Raw genomic sequence first — 16,108 nt, forward strand, 5'->3', positions numbered from 1 at the left:
GCCATTGAAGATCATTGGATGAATTCCACAAACGACTATGATGTTTGCATCAAGAACTATTATAGGATGACTTTATATCTAGCAGAAAAGGCTCTCCATTTGAATATCCCTAATGAGATAAGGCTAAAGACTCTAAAGAATTACTAGATCCCCTGCTCAATGTAGATAAAGTCAGTAAAAGAACCATTCTAAATGCAAAGGTTGATAGAGAGGAAGAAGATGACATTAATCATTGAGTGAGACATGTCATTAGAATGACAAACTATTGGATAAAGAAATGTTTTCCACTTGATCCCATTCTTGATACTGCAATCTTCCATGCACATGCTTACCCAGAAAGGGGTAAAGGAAGGAAAGTCACAGTTCCTATCTTTGTGCTCTAGTCTCCTATTAGGCTAGAGACAGTCTACCAGCTTGATCAGCTAGTGTGATATTATCACCCTCCTAAAAGGAAGGGAAAGAGGAAGAGAAAATCTCCTCATAGGATTCAAAAAGAATAGGTTGCAGAACATGTGTATCCTCAGCAGCATGAAAAGAGCTCACAAGAGTCCCAAGGTATTGGAGCTACTAAAATCTAGGATGAACCTTAGTTGCCTCTTGTGGTGTTAAGCCAACTAGAAGAGGGAGAGATTCCAGAAGCCTCCATTCCTCCTATACAAGAAGAGCCCCCTTCTCCTTTCATCTCCAAGAAACATAAGAGGATCAAGATTAAGATGAAGAAAAGGAAAATGATTAGTAGAAGATTAGTGCCTAATCCATCTATTCCTGAAACCATTCCAAAGGAAGAAGAAGATGAGGAAGAAACATAATCAGAAGAGGAGGAAAAGGTACCCCTACAAAGAAGAACTCAGTTAGCAAAAGCTACAGAGTTAGAAAGAAGAAAGAATGCCACCAATACCCCACCATCCACCCAAGTAGAACCATTAGAAATCTCTTCCTCAGAAGATGAAGTGCAATACTGGGTGAATGAGCAAAGGGAAGGAGGTGAGGATTTTTTCTCCATGATGGATTTTGATTTCATGCCCATGGGTACAGAGTTGGTTGGGGATAAGATCAGAGACACCCCTATAAGTGAACTCCAATAGGAAGACTGGATGTAGATGCCACAAGATACACAGGGTCCTAATCTTACTCCTCCATCTCCACCATAGATTATGGTGGTAGATAAGGGTTCAATAACTCCCCCACCTCCAAGTTCAAAAGAGGAACAAGTTCAAAAAGAACCATCACCACAAGAGCAACCAAAGTCAAGGGCTACTAATGAAGCATCAAAAGAGGGATAGATGGTAGAATATGCACAACAACCTTCCCAAGATGCTGAGGAGCAAGCTATAGGATCTACAGAGACTAAAGTTATTGAAGGAGAGTCCTCACAACAGGAGGTGACTCCAAGCAAAAGCGATAAGGGGAAGGAGGTAGTTGAACACACCCCTTTTTCATCAAGAGCTAAGGTCATAGAGAAACATACCCTGAGATGGTTTTGAAAGGAGATAATGAGGAGTGCTAAGCCTCAGTTCTATGCTTTAGAGGATGATATTTGTGATATTGTAGAGATCTTGAACAAACCCGAGTCTCCATTACATGATGCAATGCCATTCATGTTTGTCACTACCATACGAAACAGAGATTTATTTGCACAAGTTGCTCTCCCTCCTGAAGGTACAGATGCAAAAGCTATTAGTCTAGAGGATTATGAAGTGAAGGATGTTATGTTGAGAAAGCCTACATGGGATTTAGCCTGATAAATGATGACTATGGGAGTCAAAGAGGTTCTCAAGCACATGGAGCAAGATGAGATTGAACTCTAAACTCTTCAAAGGGAAGTTGAGATCCTAAAGGGATATCTAAATGAAGTTGTGTGTCCTCTTGATCCTGAGCACCCTAAGGAGACTCTAAATACCATTCTTAGATAAGGGGAAGGTGTATGGCTCAATACAATTTTAAGAGCTTGTCAGGAATGGCGAGAAAGCCTTGAAGATAGAGGTGTTACCACAATCATAGGGAATTTGAAGTTATTACATGCTATGCAAGAAAATGTGAATAAGATCATAGCAATTTTGAGGTAGAACTTTAGTATCATGGATGAGGTATGGATATGGAGCAAGGATTTGCAAACTCTACATGCCATAAAGGGCCAAAGGCATTGCACTTTGATCAATGTATATACCATAGAAGAGCTAGACTTAATTGATGATTGGATAGAGAAGATAGCAGATGGCAATAAAGTGATGGAAACATTGCACGAGGAGATCCATCAGCTCAAGGACCAAGCTCGGGGGTGAATTTTAGAAGCAGAAAAGTTGTATAGTGATGCATGCTTGGACATTTTTGAAGATGAATAATGAGAGAAGCTATTGCCAGTTGAGATAGTAGTGGATAATTTAAAGAAGACACTAGAGGAAGCATCCAATGATGAAGTTATTAGACAAGCCTTCAGGACAGAAGAAGCACTGTTAGAGTTGGAAACCAAACTCGGAGACTTTGCAGAGACTCAAATTGAGGTGGACAACTATAGATAGAAGGTGAAGGATAAATATGAGGCTTTAGACCTTCTAGATGTAGCTAAAATTACTAAGATGATAGAGAAATTCAAGGGCAAACATCCAAACATAGCTTTGGGATGAAGAAGAACAAAACCTAGATGCCAAAATTTCAATTTTGACACTTAGTAAAATTTTAAGCTTTTCAACCAGTTGAGGTTCGTAGGTCCGCAGCTTTGCAGCTCCACATTTTCATGCAACTCCACAAGTCTGTAGCTTTTCATTTTCATATAGGTGCGTAGGTATGTAGGTTCATAGCTCCACAATTCAGAGGTGCACTAACAGTTAACTGCTTGTTCCAAAAATAACACTTTTCATGCATCGAGAGCACATTCTGGCAGCAGTTTAACTTCGACACATAGCTAGTGAAGGACCAGCTTCTATTTTTGGTACTTCCATGCACTTCCACTTCAATTGAAGGCTTCCTCCTACTTTCTCTCTAATGCTTTCATTTTTTTTGACATGTAAAGGGCTCATGTATCCAATTAGTGAATAAAATATGGATGGAGTCCCTCTAAGCACAAGTTAGATTGTTAGTCTATTTATATCTACTTTGTTTTAAAGTTTTAAAAGAATTTTATTGCATGAAGATATCTCTCACTCTCAACACAAATTGAGGAGATGATTTCTTATAAATACACCATTGTAAAATGTAAAAAAGGCCGCCTTATTATGCAATAAAATTATGCTTTTGGTGCTCACATTTGGAGTGTAGTCATTCTTTCCTGAATTTGTCATGTTTTTGTGGATTTTATTCATGAAGATTGTGATTGAGCCAAAGGTTTATTGCATTGTTTTTAGTTGTGCAATCTTTTAGTTCTGGTGTTTGCTACAGATTTACGAATTTCACTGACGTATCTAGCTTGAGGAGAGATCACAAATTGTGCCTACATAACTCTTTGTCTCACATGAGTGCACTTTCTATGGCCTTGGAATTTGATGAAGAGTGAAATATCATTCGGTTACTAAAATTTCCCATTGACGATTGCATCAGTGGATTCTAGGAAGCGCTGCTCCTATTTTCATTGGTTTCCTACTGATTTCTTCAAAAGTTTAACTTGCAGTGTGTTGTTTTTTGTAGCTTACGTCCATTTAGGATTTCAATTTCAAGTTATTTCAATTTCATGTTATTTTCTTTCAATTTCATTATTTTCTTTGCTAACCCCTTGTTAGAATAGGAACTCATTGTAGTTGCACTATTAGATTACATTCATTGAAAAACTAGAAAATACAAAAATATTGTTCTTTTGTGTGTTATTTTGAGACAAAATATATTTAATTCATTCTGAGATCAAAATAGAACCAGCAAAGGCCTCCTCATGAACAATCACATTTATCTTCAACTGAGCAAATTTTGGTGTGTCGCAAGACAAATACTAAACCTTGGAGTTGATCCCAAAAAGATTAGCTTTTCAAGAAAGGAATTGCGCAATGGATTCCTACCGTTGACCTCGTGCAAAATGACTGCCCAATAGGTAGCCTCTCCTTCTTGAGATTAACCCACACCAAGTCTCCAACTTCAAATTCTAAGTGTCTCCTTTTCTGATCTGCATGCTTCTTATACTTTTCGGAGTTTTTTTGGAGTTGTGCTTTGACTTCATCATGGATCTCTTTTATGGTTGTAGCAAACTCCTCTCCTTATGCACCAACTTGTTCTTGTGAACTCATGTCTCTCAACTCCAAGATCCCTCTAGGATAAATTCCATACACCACTTGAAATGGTGAATTTCCTGTACTCTTATTGATAGAGTCATTATATGAAAATTTAGCTTGGGGTCTGATTGCATCCCACTTTTCTCCATGTTGCATTGTGAGTGATCTCAATGTTCTATTAACTAGTAAATTTCCCAATGTTCTATTAACTACCTCAGTTTGCCCATTAGTTTGAGGGTGATAGGTTGATGAGAATGATAAATTGGTTCCAAGTTTCCTCCATAAAGTCCTCCAAAATATCCCACAAACTTCACATCCCTTTCTGAAACTATGTTGAGAGGCAACTCGTGAATCCTTATGACTTCTTTGAAAAAGAGATGTACTATATGGAAAGCATCATTGGTTGATTTACATCATAAGAAGTGAGCCACCTTTCTAAACCTATCCACTACAACAAACACACTATCATGTCCTCTTTGTGTTCTTGGCATCCCCATTACAAAATCCATTGTTATGCTTTCCCATGGCCTAGATGGTATTGGAAAAGGTTGTTAGAGCCATGCATTTGTAATCCTCCCTTTGGCTCTTTGACAAATCATACATGTTTCCATGAAGTTTCTAACATCAATTTGAAGTTTAGTCCAATAGTAATACCTCCTAACCAATTCTATGGTTTTATCCAAACCAAAGTGTCCACCCATTGTTCCACTATGCTTCTCTTTTATAATATTGGACCTCATAGAGCACTTAGGTACACATAGTTTCCTTCCTTTAACAAGAATTTTGTCTTATATCAAAAAATAAATAAAAATCAACGTGGTATCTATCACCAATCTCCATACATACCTTGTAGATTTCACCAAAATTTGGATTTGCTACATATGTAGTGCTTCAGTTCCCACACTTTCTAGCTGAATTTGGGAGACAATCATGTTCCTTATACTAAGGGCACTATCAACCTCATTTGCTATACCTTTCTTGTGCTTGATGGTGAAGGTATAGGCCTGGAAAGAATCCACCCATTACATATGCCTATGACTTAGGCTGTCTTGGCTATTTAGAAAACAAAGTGCTTGGTTATCTGTATACACAACAAACTCTTTTGGTAACAAGTAATGTCTCCACCTTTTGATGGCTTGAACCAAAGCTTACATTTCTAAGTCATATGAAGAGTATTTCTTCTTGGCATCATTTATCTTTTCAGTTGAGAAAGCCACTGGTTTTCCTTCTTGACTAAGAACAACCCCTATAACAACCTTGCTAACATCACATTCTACTTGGAAAACTTTGTTAAAATTAGGTAAAGAAAGAATTGGCTGCTCACTAACCTTTTATTAAGCAATTCAAAATCTTCATTGGCTAATTGACTCCACATAAAATTACACTTCCTTCACCTTTAATAGTTTCTAACATAGGAGCACATATACGACTGAAATTTCTTATGAATTTCCTATAAAATGTAGCAAGACCATGAAAGCTTCTAACATCTCCAACTATTTTAGGAGGTGGCCAAGATAGTATAGCACATACCTTGTCTTTATCAATCTTCAAGCTACCTTGGGAGATCATGAAACCAAGATATGTCATCTCTTCTTGCATGAACAAGCATTTTTCCAAGTTTATCACCAATTTCTCCTGGTGAACCATATCAATGTGTTTTAGGTGTTCTTCCTTTGTCCTTCTAAAAATTAATATTCATCCAAATATACAATGATGAACTTACCATTAAAGTCTTTGAGCACTTCATTAATAAGTCTCATTAATATACTAGGATCATTAGAGAGTCCAAATGGCATTACCTTCCACTCATACAATCCATCATTGGTTTTGAATGTTGTCTTCCACTCATCTCTAACCCTTAACCTTATTTGATGGTACCCACTCTTTAAGTCAATCTTGGAGAAATACTTTGCACCTCCCAAGAAATAAAGCAAATCTTCAATTCTTGGCATTGGAAACCTATATCTAATTGTAATATTATTAATGGTTCTTGAATTAGTGCAAAACCTCCATGTTCCTTCTTTCTTGGGTGCCACATGGACTTAATTTTTTTGCAATTAAACCATAATCTAGAAACTCCTTTACTTGTCTAGAAATATCCTCATTTTGTTGAGGTGTCATCTTGTATGCAACCTTATTTGGTAAAGTAGCTCCTGGAATAAAATCAATGCAATTAATAATGTCTCTTATAGGTGGTAAAGACTTTGGCATACCTTCTGAAATCAAATCTTCATACTTATCCAAAAGTGCTTTCACTTCACTAGGAATTTCCTTCTTTGTTTCAACCTTCTTCTTGTCATTTTCAATTGATCCTTGTGTTTGTAGTTTAGGCATCAAAAGAAAAAAAGGCTTAGGTTCATCCTTCATGTCTTGTGAGAACTCCTTCCTATCAACTATCATAATTTTGGCTCCCCTCTCTTTGTTCTCTTCCACTTCTTCATGATCAGAAAATGGAATCAATCTAATCATCTTTCCATCCTTCTTGATGGTGTATACATTAAGTTTTCCATCATGTTGTGACTGCAAGTCATATTTCCAAGGCCTACCAAACAATAGATGGTGTGCATCCATGTCAACTATATCAAACAAAATTTTGTCCTTAAACTTTCTAATCTGAATGTCAACCCATGCTTGCTCATTTACAATAGTTTGTTGACCCCTTGTTAACCATGAAACCTTATAGGGAAAATGATAAGGTACTCTCCTAACTTTTAACTTATAAACCATCTCAAGAAAAATTAAAATTTTAGTAGATCCCGAGTCAATAAAGGCTTTACATACCTTACCTCTGGATTTATGAGTAGTCTTAAAGATAGTCTTCCTTTGTGGTGGCTCCATGGTAGCAGGCACATTCAAAAGTGTTCTTCTCATCATCAAATTTTCTCCTTTTTTAGGTAAACTATCTAAATCAGCCATCTCCTTCTCTTGGTATTCATCATCTTGCACCAAATGTGTTCTTATTTCACCTTATGAACTTGCACTAGCTCTATCCGAGCACCTAGATGCATAATGTCCCTCCTTATTGCAATTGAAGCAAATTATTGGGCTTTCCCATCTACCACCAAATATGCCTCTTGAATTACCTCTTCTACATTTGAAATTACCTCTAAGATATTCTTCACTTTGACTAATTTCTTGCTTTATCTCCTTAAGATCTTCATGGATTTGTCCTCTTCCTTGGAAGTTTCCTCTTCCCCTTTGGTTTCTTCCGCTTCCTCTGCTATTTTGTTGTTGTCTTCTCTTCAATTTGGCTTCCACCTTCAATGCTAATTGATAACATTTTTGAATGGTATTGAGATACAATAGATTAAGTTCTTCTTGAATGTTCAACCTCAATCCATTGAGGTATCTAGCAACTTTCACACTTTCACATTTACTTTATTTTTCCCTTAGGCTCAATTTTTGGAATTCTTTAGTATAGGCTGTAACATCTAGCTCCTTTTGTCTTAAAATTTGTCTCCTCTTGTGTAGTTGGATTTCACAATCCTCAGGTAGGTAAGTTTATCTTACCTTGACACTCATCCTGCCCCATGAACTTATCATGTTCTTACCTTCTTTGATCCTTTCTCCTTGGGTGAAATTTCACCAAGTGAGGGCTGCTCCCTTCAACTTTGACTTGGCAATATTTACCTTATCTTTCTCTACTACATTTTCACATTCAAAGTAGTTGTTCAAGGGTTCTATCCAATCCACAACAACATTAGCATCCATCTTACCTGAAAAGATGGGTAGGTGACCTTTGGCATCCTTCTTGCCAACTCTTTCAAGGGCTTCTTGAAGTAGCTTTGGTCTAAAGACAAGTTAACCACTTGTTGCTCAGGGGAATTTTATTATTCCCCTTCTTCCTCTTGCTCTAAGGAAATCTTTACTCTTTTTTCCATCTAGACCTTCAACTTCTCAAGTTCATCCAATAACCACTACCACTTGTTGCTCGGGGGAATTTTCTTCTTCCCCTTCTTCCTCTTGCTCTAAGGAAATCTTTACTCTTTTTTCCATCTAGACCTTCAACTTCTCAAGTTCATCCAATAACCACTTATTGGTTTTCTCTTGTTCTTGATTCTTCTTTGATAATTCAAAATTGGTGACCATGTTTGATGTATCGGCTTTAGACTTTGATTCTGACATAAAACCCAATTGCTTCAAGAGCTTTCCCCAAGCTCTGATAGCAATAATGAAAAGATGGGTAGGTCACCTTTGGCATCCTTCTTGCGAACTCTTTCAAGGGCTTCTATGAAGTATCTCTGGTCTGTAGGCAAGTTAACCACCTCCTACTCAGGGGAATTTTCTTCTTCCCTTTCTTCCTCTTTCTCTAAGGAAACCTTTACTCTTTTCTCCATCTAGCCCTTTAATTTCTCAAGTTCATCCAATAACCACTTATTGGTTTTCTCTTGTTCTTGCATCTTCTTTGCCAATTCAAAATTGGTGACCATGTTTGATGTCTCAACTTCAAACTCTGATTCTAACATAAAACCAAATTTCTTCAAGATATTTCCCTAAGCTCTGATACCAATAATGATGCAGAGGTATCAAAAACAAATTTCTTTGCAAAACCCTTGGTCTTCAAGCAAATTTAGACCTTCTGTCAAAGATTTTATCATATCTCACACATACTGGCATCTCAAGGCTTCAAACTTGATTCATTTGAAAGATATTTAAACCCCTAAACATTTATCAAATATTCAAACCCTTATCCTTTTATACAAACATGTGACAAATCTGGAAACAAGAAAAAAATGTGAAGAACAATACCCAAAATTTTAACCACTGTTCAATAAATTTCAGTTTTCTCCCACATACAAAAGAGTTAGAACCTCTAACAAAATTTTTTGGAAAGGTAATTCAAATATCTATCCAACCATATAAGTTTCAGACCTTAAAGAGGTTGCATACACACATGGGAACTAGAAAGTGGAAAATGTTTTTTCAAAAATTAGAAAATCTCTCTTGTTTCTATATCCAAACTTGTCATAAAAACCTTTTTTGTTGTTCATACATTTTTGTTATGATATAATTAGACCAAAAGAGCACATATACATGTGAATCTTTGATTTTTGAGCTCGTGTATTTAAAAGATTCTTAAACTTCTAAAATTTCTAGATTTTCCTAGTTTTAAAAGTGGAACTTCACATTATGCAAGCAAGATTAAACTACCATGCATTTCTATTGGTGTGACCCCTATAAAACACTTAGATGATCCTAATATTGACTTAAATGAACTAATTACATGCTTATAGGATAGTTGAAAACTTGAACATGATGGTTTATAGGTGTGCCAAATCATGTAAGTGCCTTACAAAATAAGCCTTTATTATAACTAAATGCAATTAAAAGACTAGATGACATGAACACAACCTATCAAACATGAATAACACAATCTATTCTAATGCATGATGGATATATGTACATGTGGAAAATAGAATTAATTTTAAAAAAAATCTTCATGTAGGTTCTCCTGCACCACTAGGGGTATTAGTTAGCTTGAATGGAATAACAAGCCATTCATACAACACTTATGTAGTCTTGAAGTTGTTTTCTATTCATACCCCTTCTTGATTCTTATTTGATGGTAACCACTCTTAAGGTCTATCTTGGTGAAATATTTGTCTCCCACTAGACAATTCATTACATCTTTAATCCTTGGTATAGGAAACCTATACTTGGTTGTAATATTATTTATGACTCTAGAGTAAGTACAAAGCCTCCAAGTACCTCCTTTCTTGGGTGCTAGCATAGTTGGAAATGCACATGGAATGATGATTTTTTTAGTTTGTCCATTATCAAGGATCTCTTGCACTTTCTTCAAAATTTCCTCATTCTATTAGGGCGTTATCCTATATGTAGCTTTATTGCACTACTACATTTGGGGTCAAATTGTGATGACAATTTGTGATGATGATGTAATTTGTGTTAATTTTCATTTCTTTAGTAACTATCCCTGATGCCATCACAATACTGACATTAGAGTCATATTTGTGACACCCCATGACTATAAAAAAAACCCAACATAAATCATTCCCCATTCATTTTGATTGTGGAGAGTTGAATAGGAAAGAGAGATGAGAGCACTAAACAAGGGTGGCGAGTTGTGAACATTGTCATGCACTTCATTGCCATGATCTCTGCATTTCATTGTTGTGATCTCTACATTTCATTATCGTGCCCTTCATTGCTATGATCTCTATATTTTGTTGCTATGATCTCTGCATTTCATTGCCGTGCCCTTGGTTTGCAATTTCATTGTTGTGATATCTGTAGTTCATTGACATGCCCTTGCTCTACAATTTGCTTGGTGTTCCCTTGTGATCTCTACATTTTGTTATCGTGCCTTTACTCTGTGATTTGGTTGTCATGCCCTTGTGATCTCTGTATTTTGTTATCATGCCTTTACTCTATGATTTAGTTGTCATGCCCTTGTGATCTCTGCATTTCATTGTCATGTCATTGCTCTATGATTTCATTCTCATGTTCTTGCTTTTTGATTTTGTTGCCGTGCCCTAGCTCTACCATTTTCTTCAAGGGCTATATAAATTTCCATTTATTTTCCTTCTAAACATGTATCTCTTTATATTTCCTTCTATACATGTATATTTAGAGATCCTTTTTAAGGTTCTTATTACATCTTAGCATAACAGAAAAATTGATCCAACTACATACATATTCTAGAATCCAAATAATAAAACAATAAAACTCACTCAATTTGTGCTAAGTGAGTTACCTCAAGATCCTCCACAAAAATAATGCAAACCAAGAAAAAAGGGAAGAGTTTGCAAGAAATTTTACAAAAACACATCATAGCAGATATTTTTAGAAAGAAACTAGTCATAACCCAGTAAATTTGGTCTAGTTGTTGATTAGCTAGGTTGATTAGAAATTCTTGTAGAAATGTCATCAGATTAGGTACAATAAAATGAACAATCAGTTGTTCCCATCTAGCAAGACCAAATATAGTTTTACATGGTATTTCTACAAGCCACATTACAGTATGGTATTTCTACAAGCCACATTTGTATGAATATTACTCATAAAACCAATCAATTTTCCAAAAAATTTAGTCTCTTGAGACCTCTTGCCCAATTGTTCATGTGCTTTTCTATGCTTCCATATTGTGCATATTCTACGATCATTGTATTGTATGTAATTATTAATCCACCTTTATCCATATCATTGGATGATCTCTCTATTGACAAATTGCAACAAATGATTCATGCCTCCCTTCACTATGATGCCTCTGCAAGCTTTCTCCATTCCATGTGAGCATGATGTCCTCTAGTTCCAATGTGATGCCTATCAATATTTGACTCTTGAATGAAACTTTAGACAATTTTTTTAACAAATATCATGGTAGCATTCTATCTGACAGTTCACATGCCTTGTCTGTACTACCTGATTGATGAGTTGTCACTAAGAAGTGTTTTTATAGAAGAAGCTTCACATTTATTTTCATTCCTCACATATAATTTTGTGGATACTGGCTTCTTATCTAGTTTCTATAGTCACCCTTACATATGGATTATTTTGAAGCTAATTTGTATTTTGCTAATGCTCAATATTTCATGGCTTAGCACGAATCCAGGTTCATCTAATTTCTTTCTACAACTTATTTTTTAATATACCATCTCAAAAAATATGAATGGTAGAAAATGGTTGGGAATGAGGTTTTTGAATTTAAAAACAATTCTACTTTGGTGGAAGAATATCGATATTTTGTTTACAGCCTTTGTATACATTAAAAGGTAGATCAAAGAATAGTTGCTAGTATAGCCTTCATTATACTTCAGAAAGTAACTAGCAATGTAAAATACCCACATCTTATACTTCATTATACCTCAAATTTTTTGTGTGTTTGGATCCACATTTATTTGGCTTCATTGTGAGAATTTCAGTCTTTACATAGTTTTCCATCTTATGGATTGTTTGTTAAATTATTTGCAAAAATGGGTACTATAGAACTGATCATGCAGCGAAAGTCTACACAGAGTCCTTATGACAACAATGGAGGGTAAGGGTGATGCCATTTTTTTAGGCACCTGCTTCCCACATCATATCTTTTTATTTTTCTACTTTTCTTCACCAAAGTTTTCTCATGGGATAACCTCTCTATTGACACATTGCAACAAATGATTCATGCCTCCCTTCACTATGGTGCCTCTATAAGCTTTCTCCATTCCATGTGAGCATGATTTCCTCTAGTTCTGATGTGATGCTTGACAATGTTTGATTTTTGAATGAAAGCTTAGACAATCTTTTTAGCAAATATCATGGTATCATTCTATCAAACAATTTACGTGCCTTGTCTACAAAGCTTAATTGATGAGTTTTCACTAAGAAGTGTTGTTAGATAAGAAGCTTCACATTTATTTTTGTTCCTCACATATCATTTTTTGTGGATACTGGCTTCTTATCTAGTTTCTACAATCACCCTTGAATATGGATTATTTTGAAGCTAATTTGTATTTTGTTAATGCTCAATATTTCATGGCTTGATATGAATCCAGGTTCATCTAATTTCTTTCTACAATTTTTTTTTAATACACCATCTCAAAACATATGAATGGTCGAAAATGGTTGGGAATGGGGTGTTTGAAGTTAAAAACCTTTCTACTTTTCTTTTGCTGGAAGAATATTGATATTTTTTTTATGCCCTCTATATACATTAAAAGGAAAATCAAAGAATAGTAGTTAGTATAGTCTTCATTATACTTTAGAAAGTAGATTGCAGTGTAAAACCCCTATGTCTGATACTTCATTATACTTCAACTTTTGTGTGTGTTTAGATCCACGTTTATTTGGCTTAATTGTCTTATGGACTATTCATCAAATTATTTGCAAAAATGGGTGCTATAGAACTAATCATGCAATGATAGTCTACAGGGAGTCCTTATGACAACAATGGAGGGTAAGGGTGATGCCATTTTTTTGGGCACCTACTTCCCACATCATATCTTTGTATTTTTCTTCTTTTCTTCACCAAATTTTCTTTTTTTCTTCTATGGCAATTGTACCAATTTCATGATCAACATTTTGCAGAATACATATGTATACTTGACATGCCGCTTCAATGATTAGCTTGAAATCATTTTTTTCTTTTTTAATTTCTTTTTTCCCCTTTTGTTAGGTTTATAATTTCTAGGTTTTGATTTTATTTATATTTATTTGGGTGCATGGTATTTCTTTCTAAAGCTATCCCTTCTCCTTTTCTTTCGAAAGCCACTCCTTCTCCTTCGCTCTCGTGCCTTAAATTTTGATTATCAAAATTTTGAATATCTGCCTCTACCTTACCTAAAATCAATTTCACATTGTGTTGTAACTCTGGCGTAGGTGTTTGATCATCGATAGCTTTCATTTCAACATTCAAGTTTTCAAGATTGGTCAACACCTTCACTTGCAGACCTTTCATGTCAAGAAATTTCTATACTATTTCAATAACATTTTCTTGCTTTTGAGCTAATAGTTCTTCAGGCACATTTTATTGTAGAACATTAATTTTGTTGAACAATTGTAAACTCTTAGAAAATGCATTGTTTTTCTCATGTATGTATGTATAAATAATAAAGAATAATAATAATGTTTTCATGTAGGCCAATATAATAACTAACATTACCATTGGATCATATAATAATGAAGTAATCAACCTAGTTAATCAACAACTAGACCAATTTAACTGGTTTTCCAATGTCATAGTACCTACCGCAACACTTTCCTAGATTCTATCTAGTGGCTCCTATAATATCCTTATCAAAATCAATTTCAACATTCAAGTTTTCAAGATGTATGTATGTATATATGTATGTACGTATATATATGTATGTATGTATGCATGTATGTATGTATGTATATATGTATGTATCTATGTATATGTATATATGTGTGTATATATATGTATGTATTTATGTATGTATGTATTGTTGAAATCTGATTGAAAAGATCACTATTAAAGAAGGGAGATTGTTGGTAAAGAATGTTTTCAATCATTGTTTTGTCACTGATGTCAAACCTACTACTTGATGGAATGACAATTGCTTATAAGATCCAAATACTATCACTTTGTTGATTGATGAAGAGGATTTAATCAATAAGATGTAACAAAAGAAGCTAAAGGAAAGGTTGAGTTATGGTTTTGTAATGAAGTACAAGGATCAGTTAAGACAATGGTAAAATTATTTATTGGTAATACAATTGAAGATACAGAGGTTGGCTACACTTAGAAACTCTCGAAGAATAAGTTATAACAAAATTGTCTAGAAAGCTTGACTAAATTCATCAGTGGGTGTTGAGCAAGTTAGTTTATGCCAAGAAGATTATTAGTAAGTGCCGAGAAAATGCAAAATCTAGTATGTGCCAAGTGAAATAGAAGGAGCCGAGCAAGTTCAAGTGTCAAGCTAGACAAAAATGTAATAGGTGTTGAGCATCAGTAAAACTTAGTGGATGTCGAGTGAATCCACAGTAGGTACCGAGTAACATAGTATGTGCCAAGCATTAGAAAGTCAAAAGTGTCAAGTTGCTACATTATTTGAAAAGTCAAAGATTTCTCAGATCTGAGCCGACAAGTTTTTTATCTTGAATTTTGTGAACTAGATAGAAGATAAGGATGATGAGCTGGTGGCACAAAATTTTAGGTTAACCATTTTTGGGTGAATACAAGAGGATTCTTCATGATGTTTATTTCTCGAAGAAATGATATAAGGGGAAGATACATTGTATCTTACCTAATCTATTTGAACCAAAAATAAGAGTGGGAAGATTAGAGCAGGAAAAGTATTCCAGATTTCTATTTAAGGAGTTATAGGTGAAGAAGCAAGAGTGGTTGGGGAGAGTATGTGGTATCAAGGAGAAGGCATCGAGAGGGAGGAATAGAGTATAGAGACTTTTCTTTGATAGGTGACCATAGAGGTGATTGCATTGGCACAATGAGTATGGAGACTCAAGGAGACAAAGCTTGAAAGGAGGACAAGTTGTCAGAGATGTAGAGACTGAAAGCCAAGCAAAATAGTGAACTGAATTGAGATCTAAAATCTGTAAGTTATGTTGTGAGTTGTATTAGATCAAAAGCCCTTATTGTTACTCTCTAGCAATTGTATCAGTTAGGGAAAATCCTATGGACTTAGGTTGGTTTAACAGCCATTTTGTAAATCCTATAACAGGATGACATTCCAAGTGAATGTTCTAAAGTCCATTAACCATGCCCACTTCTAATAGGGTGGTTGAAATCATTTAATAGGGTCACATTTAATAGTGTGTTTTGTAGCCTTTAACAAGAAGGCCATTCATAGGGCATCACTTCATAAGAGTGAGAAAGGAGTAGCATGTTACTGGTGGTTTTTCCCAAATTGGGTTTCCATGTAAATCATTGTGTTATGTGTTGATCTTTCATGTCTTATTCTTGCATGTTAATTTAACTATAACTTGCTAAGAAGAATGTTTAGCTTGGATGCATGGTTAGTTTAAATGGGCTTACTATACTTAATGAAAAAGTTTTATCAGGACCATTTGGACCTTGAATAACTAATTCACCCCCCCTCTCAGTTATTCTAAAGCATTTCTAACAATTGTTATCAGAGCCATCTGCTGATTTGGTTTAAAGGTACTACAAGAAAAAAAGATCAAGATGTCTAAGAGAGAAGTTCCCAAGTTCAAGAGAGATAACTTCGCTACATGGAAAATTTTAATGAAGCTGCACCTTGGATCAATAGATGATCATGCACAAACCTCAATTAAAGTGGAACATGTTGATCCAGCTGGTGTCCCTACTATAGAAGATATGAAGAAAAAGAAGGAGCACAATCAGGCAATGCTGGAGATTACCTCTGCTCTCAGCTATGCTGAATTTGATGACACCAAGGGATGTACCTCTACATTCAAAATGTGGGAAGCCTTGAAAAATATTTATGGAGGAGATCAAAATGTCCAAAGAGCTA

The sequence above is a fragment of the Cupressus sempervirens genome, chromosome 10 (genome assembly GCF_028749045.1).
Source record: "Cupressus sempervirens isolate cs-2001-9-10 chromosome 10, ASM2874904v1, whole genome shotgun sequence".
NCBI classification, from domain to species: Eukaryota; Viridiplantae; Streptophyta; class Pinopsida; order Cupressales; family Cupressaceae; genus Cupressus; species Cupressus sempervirens.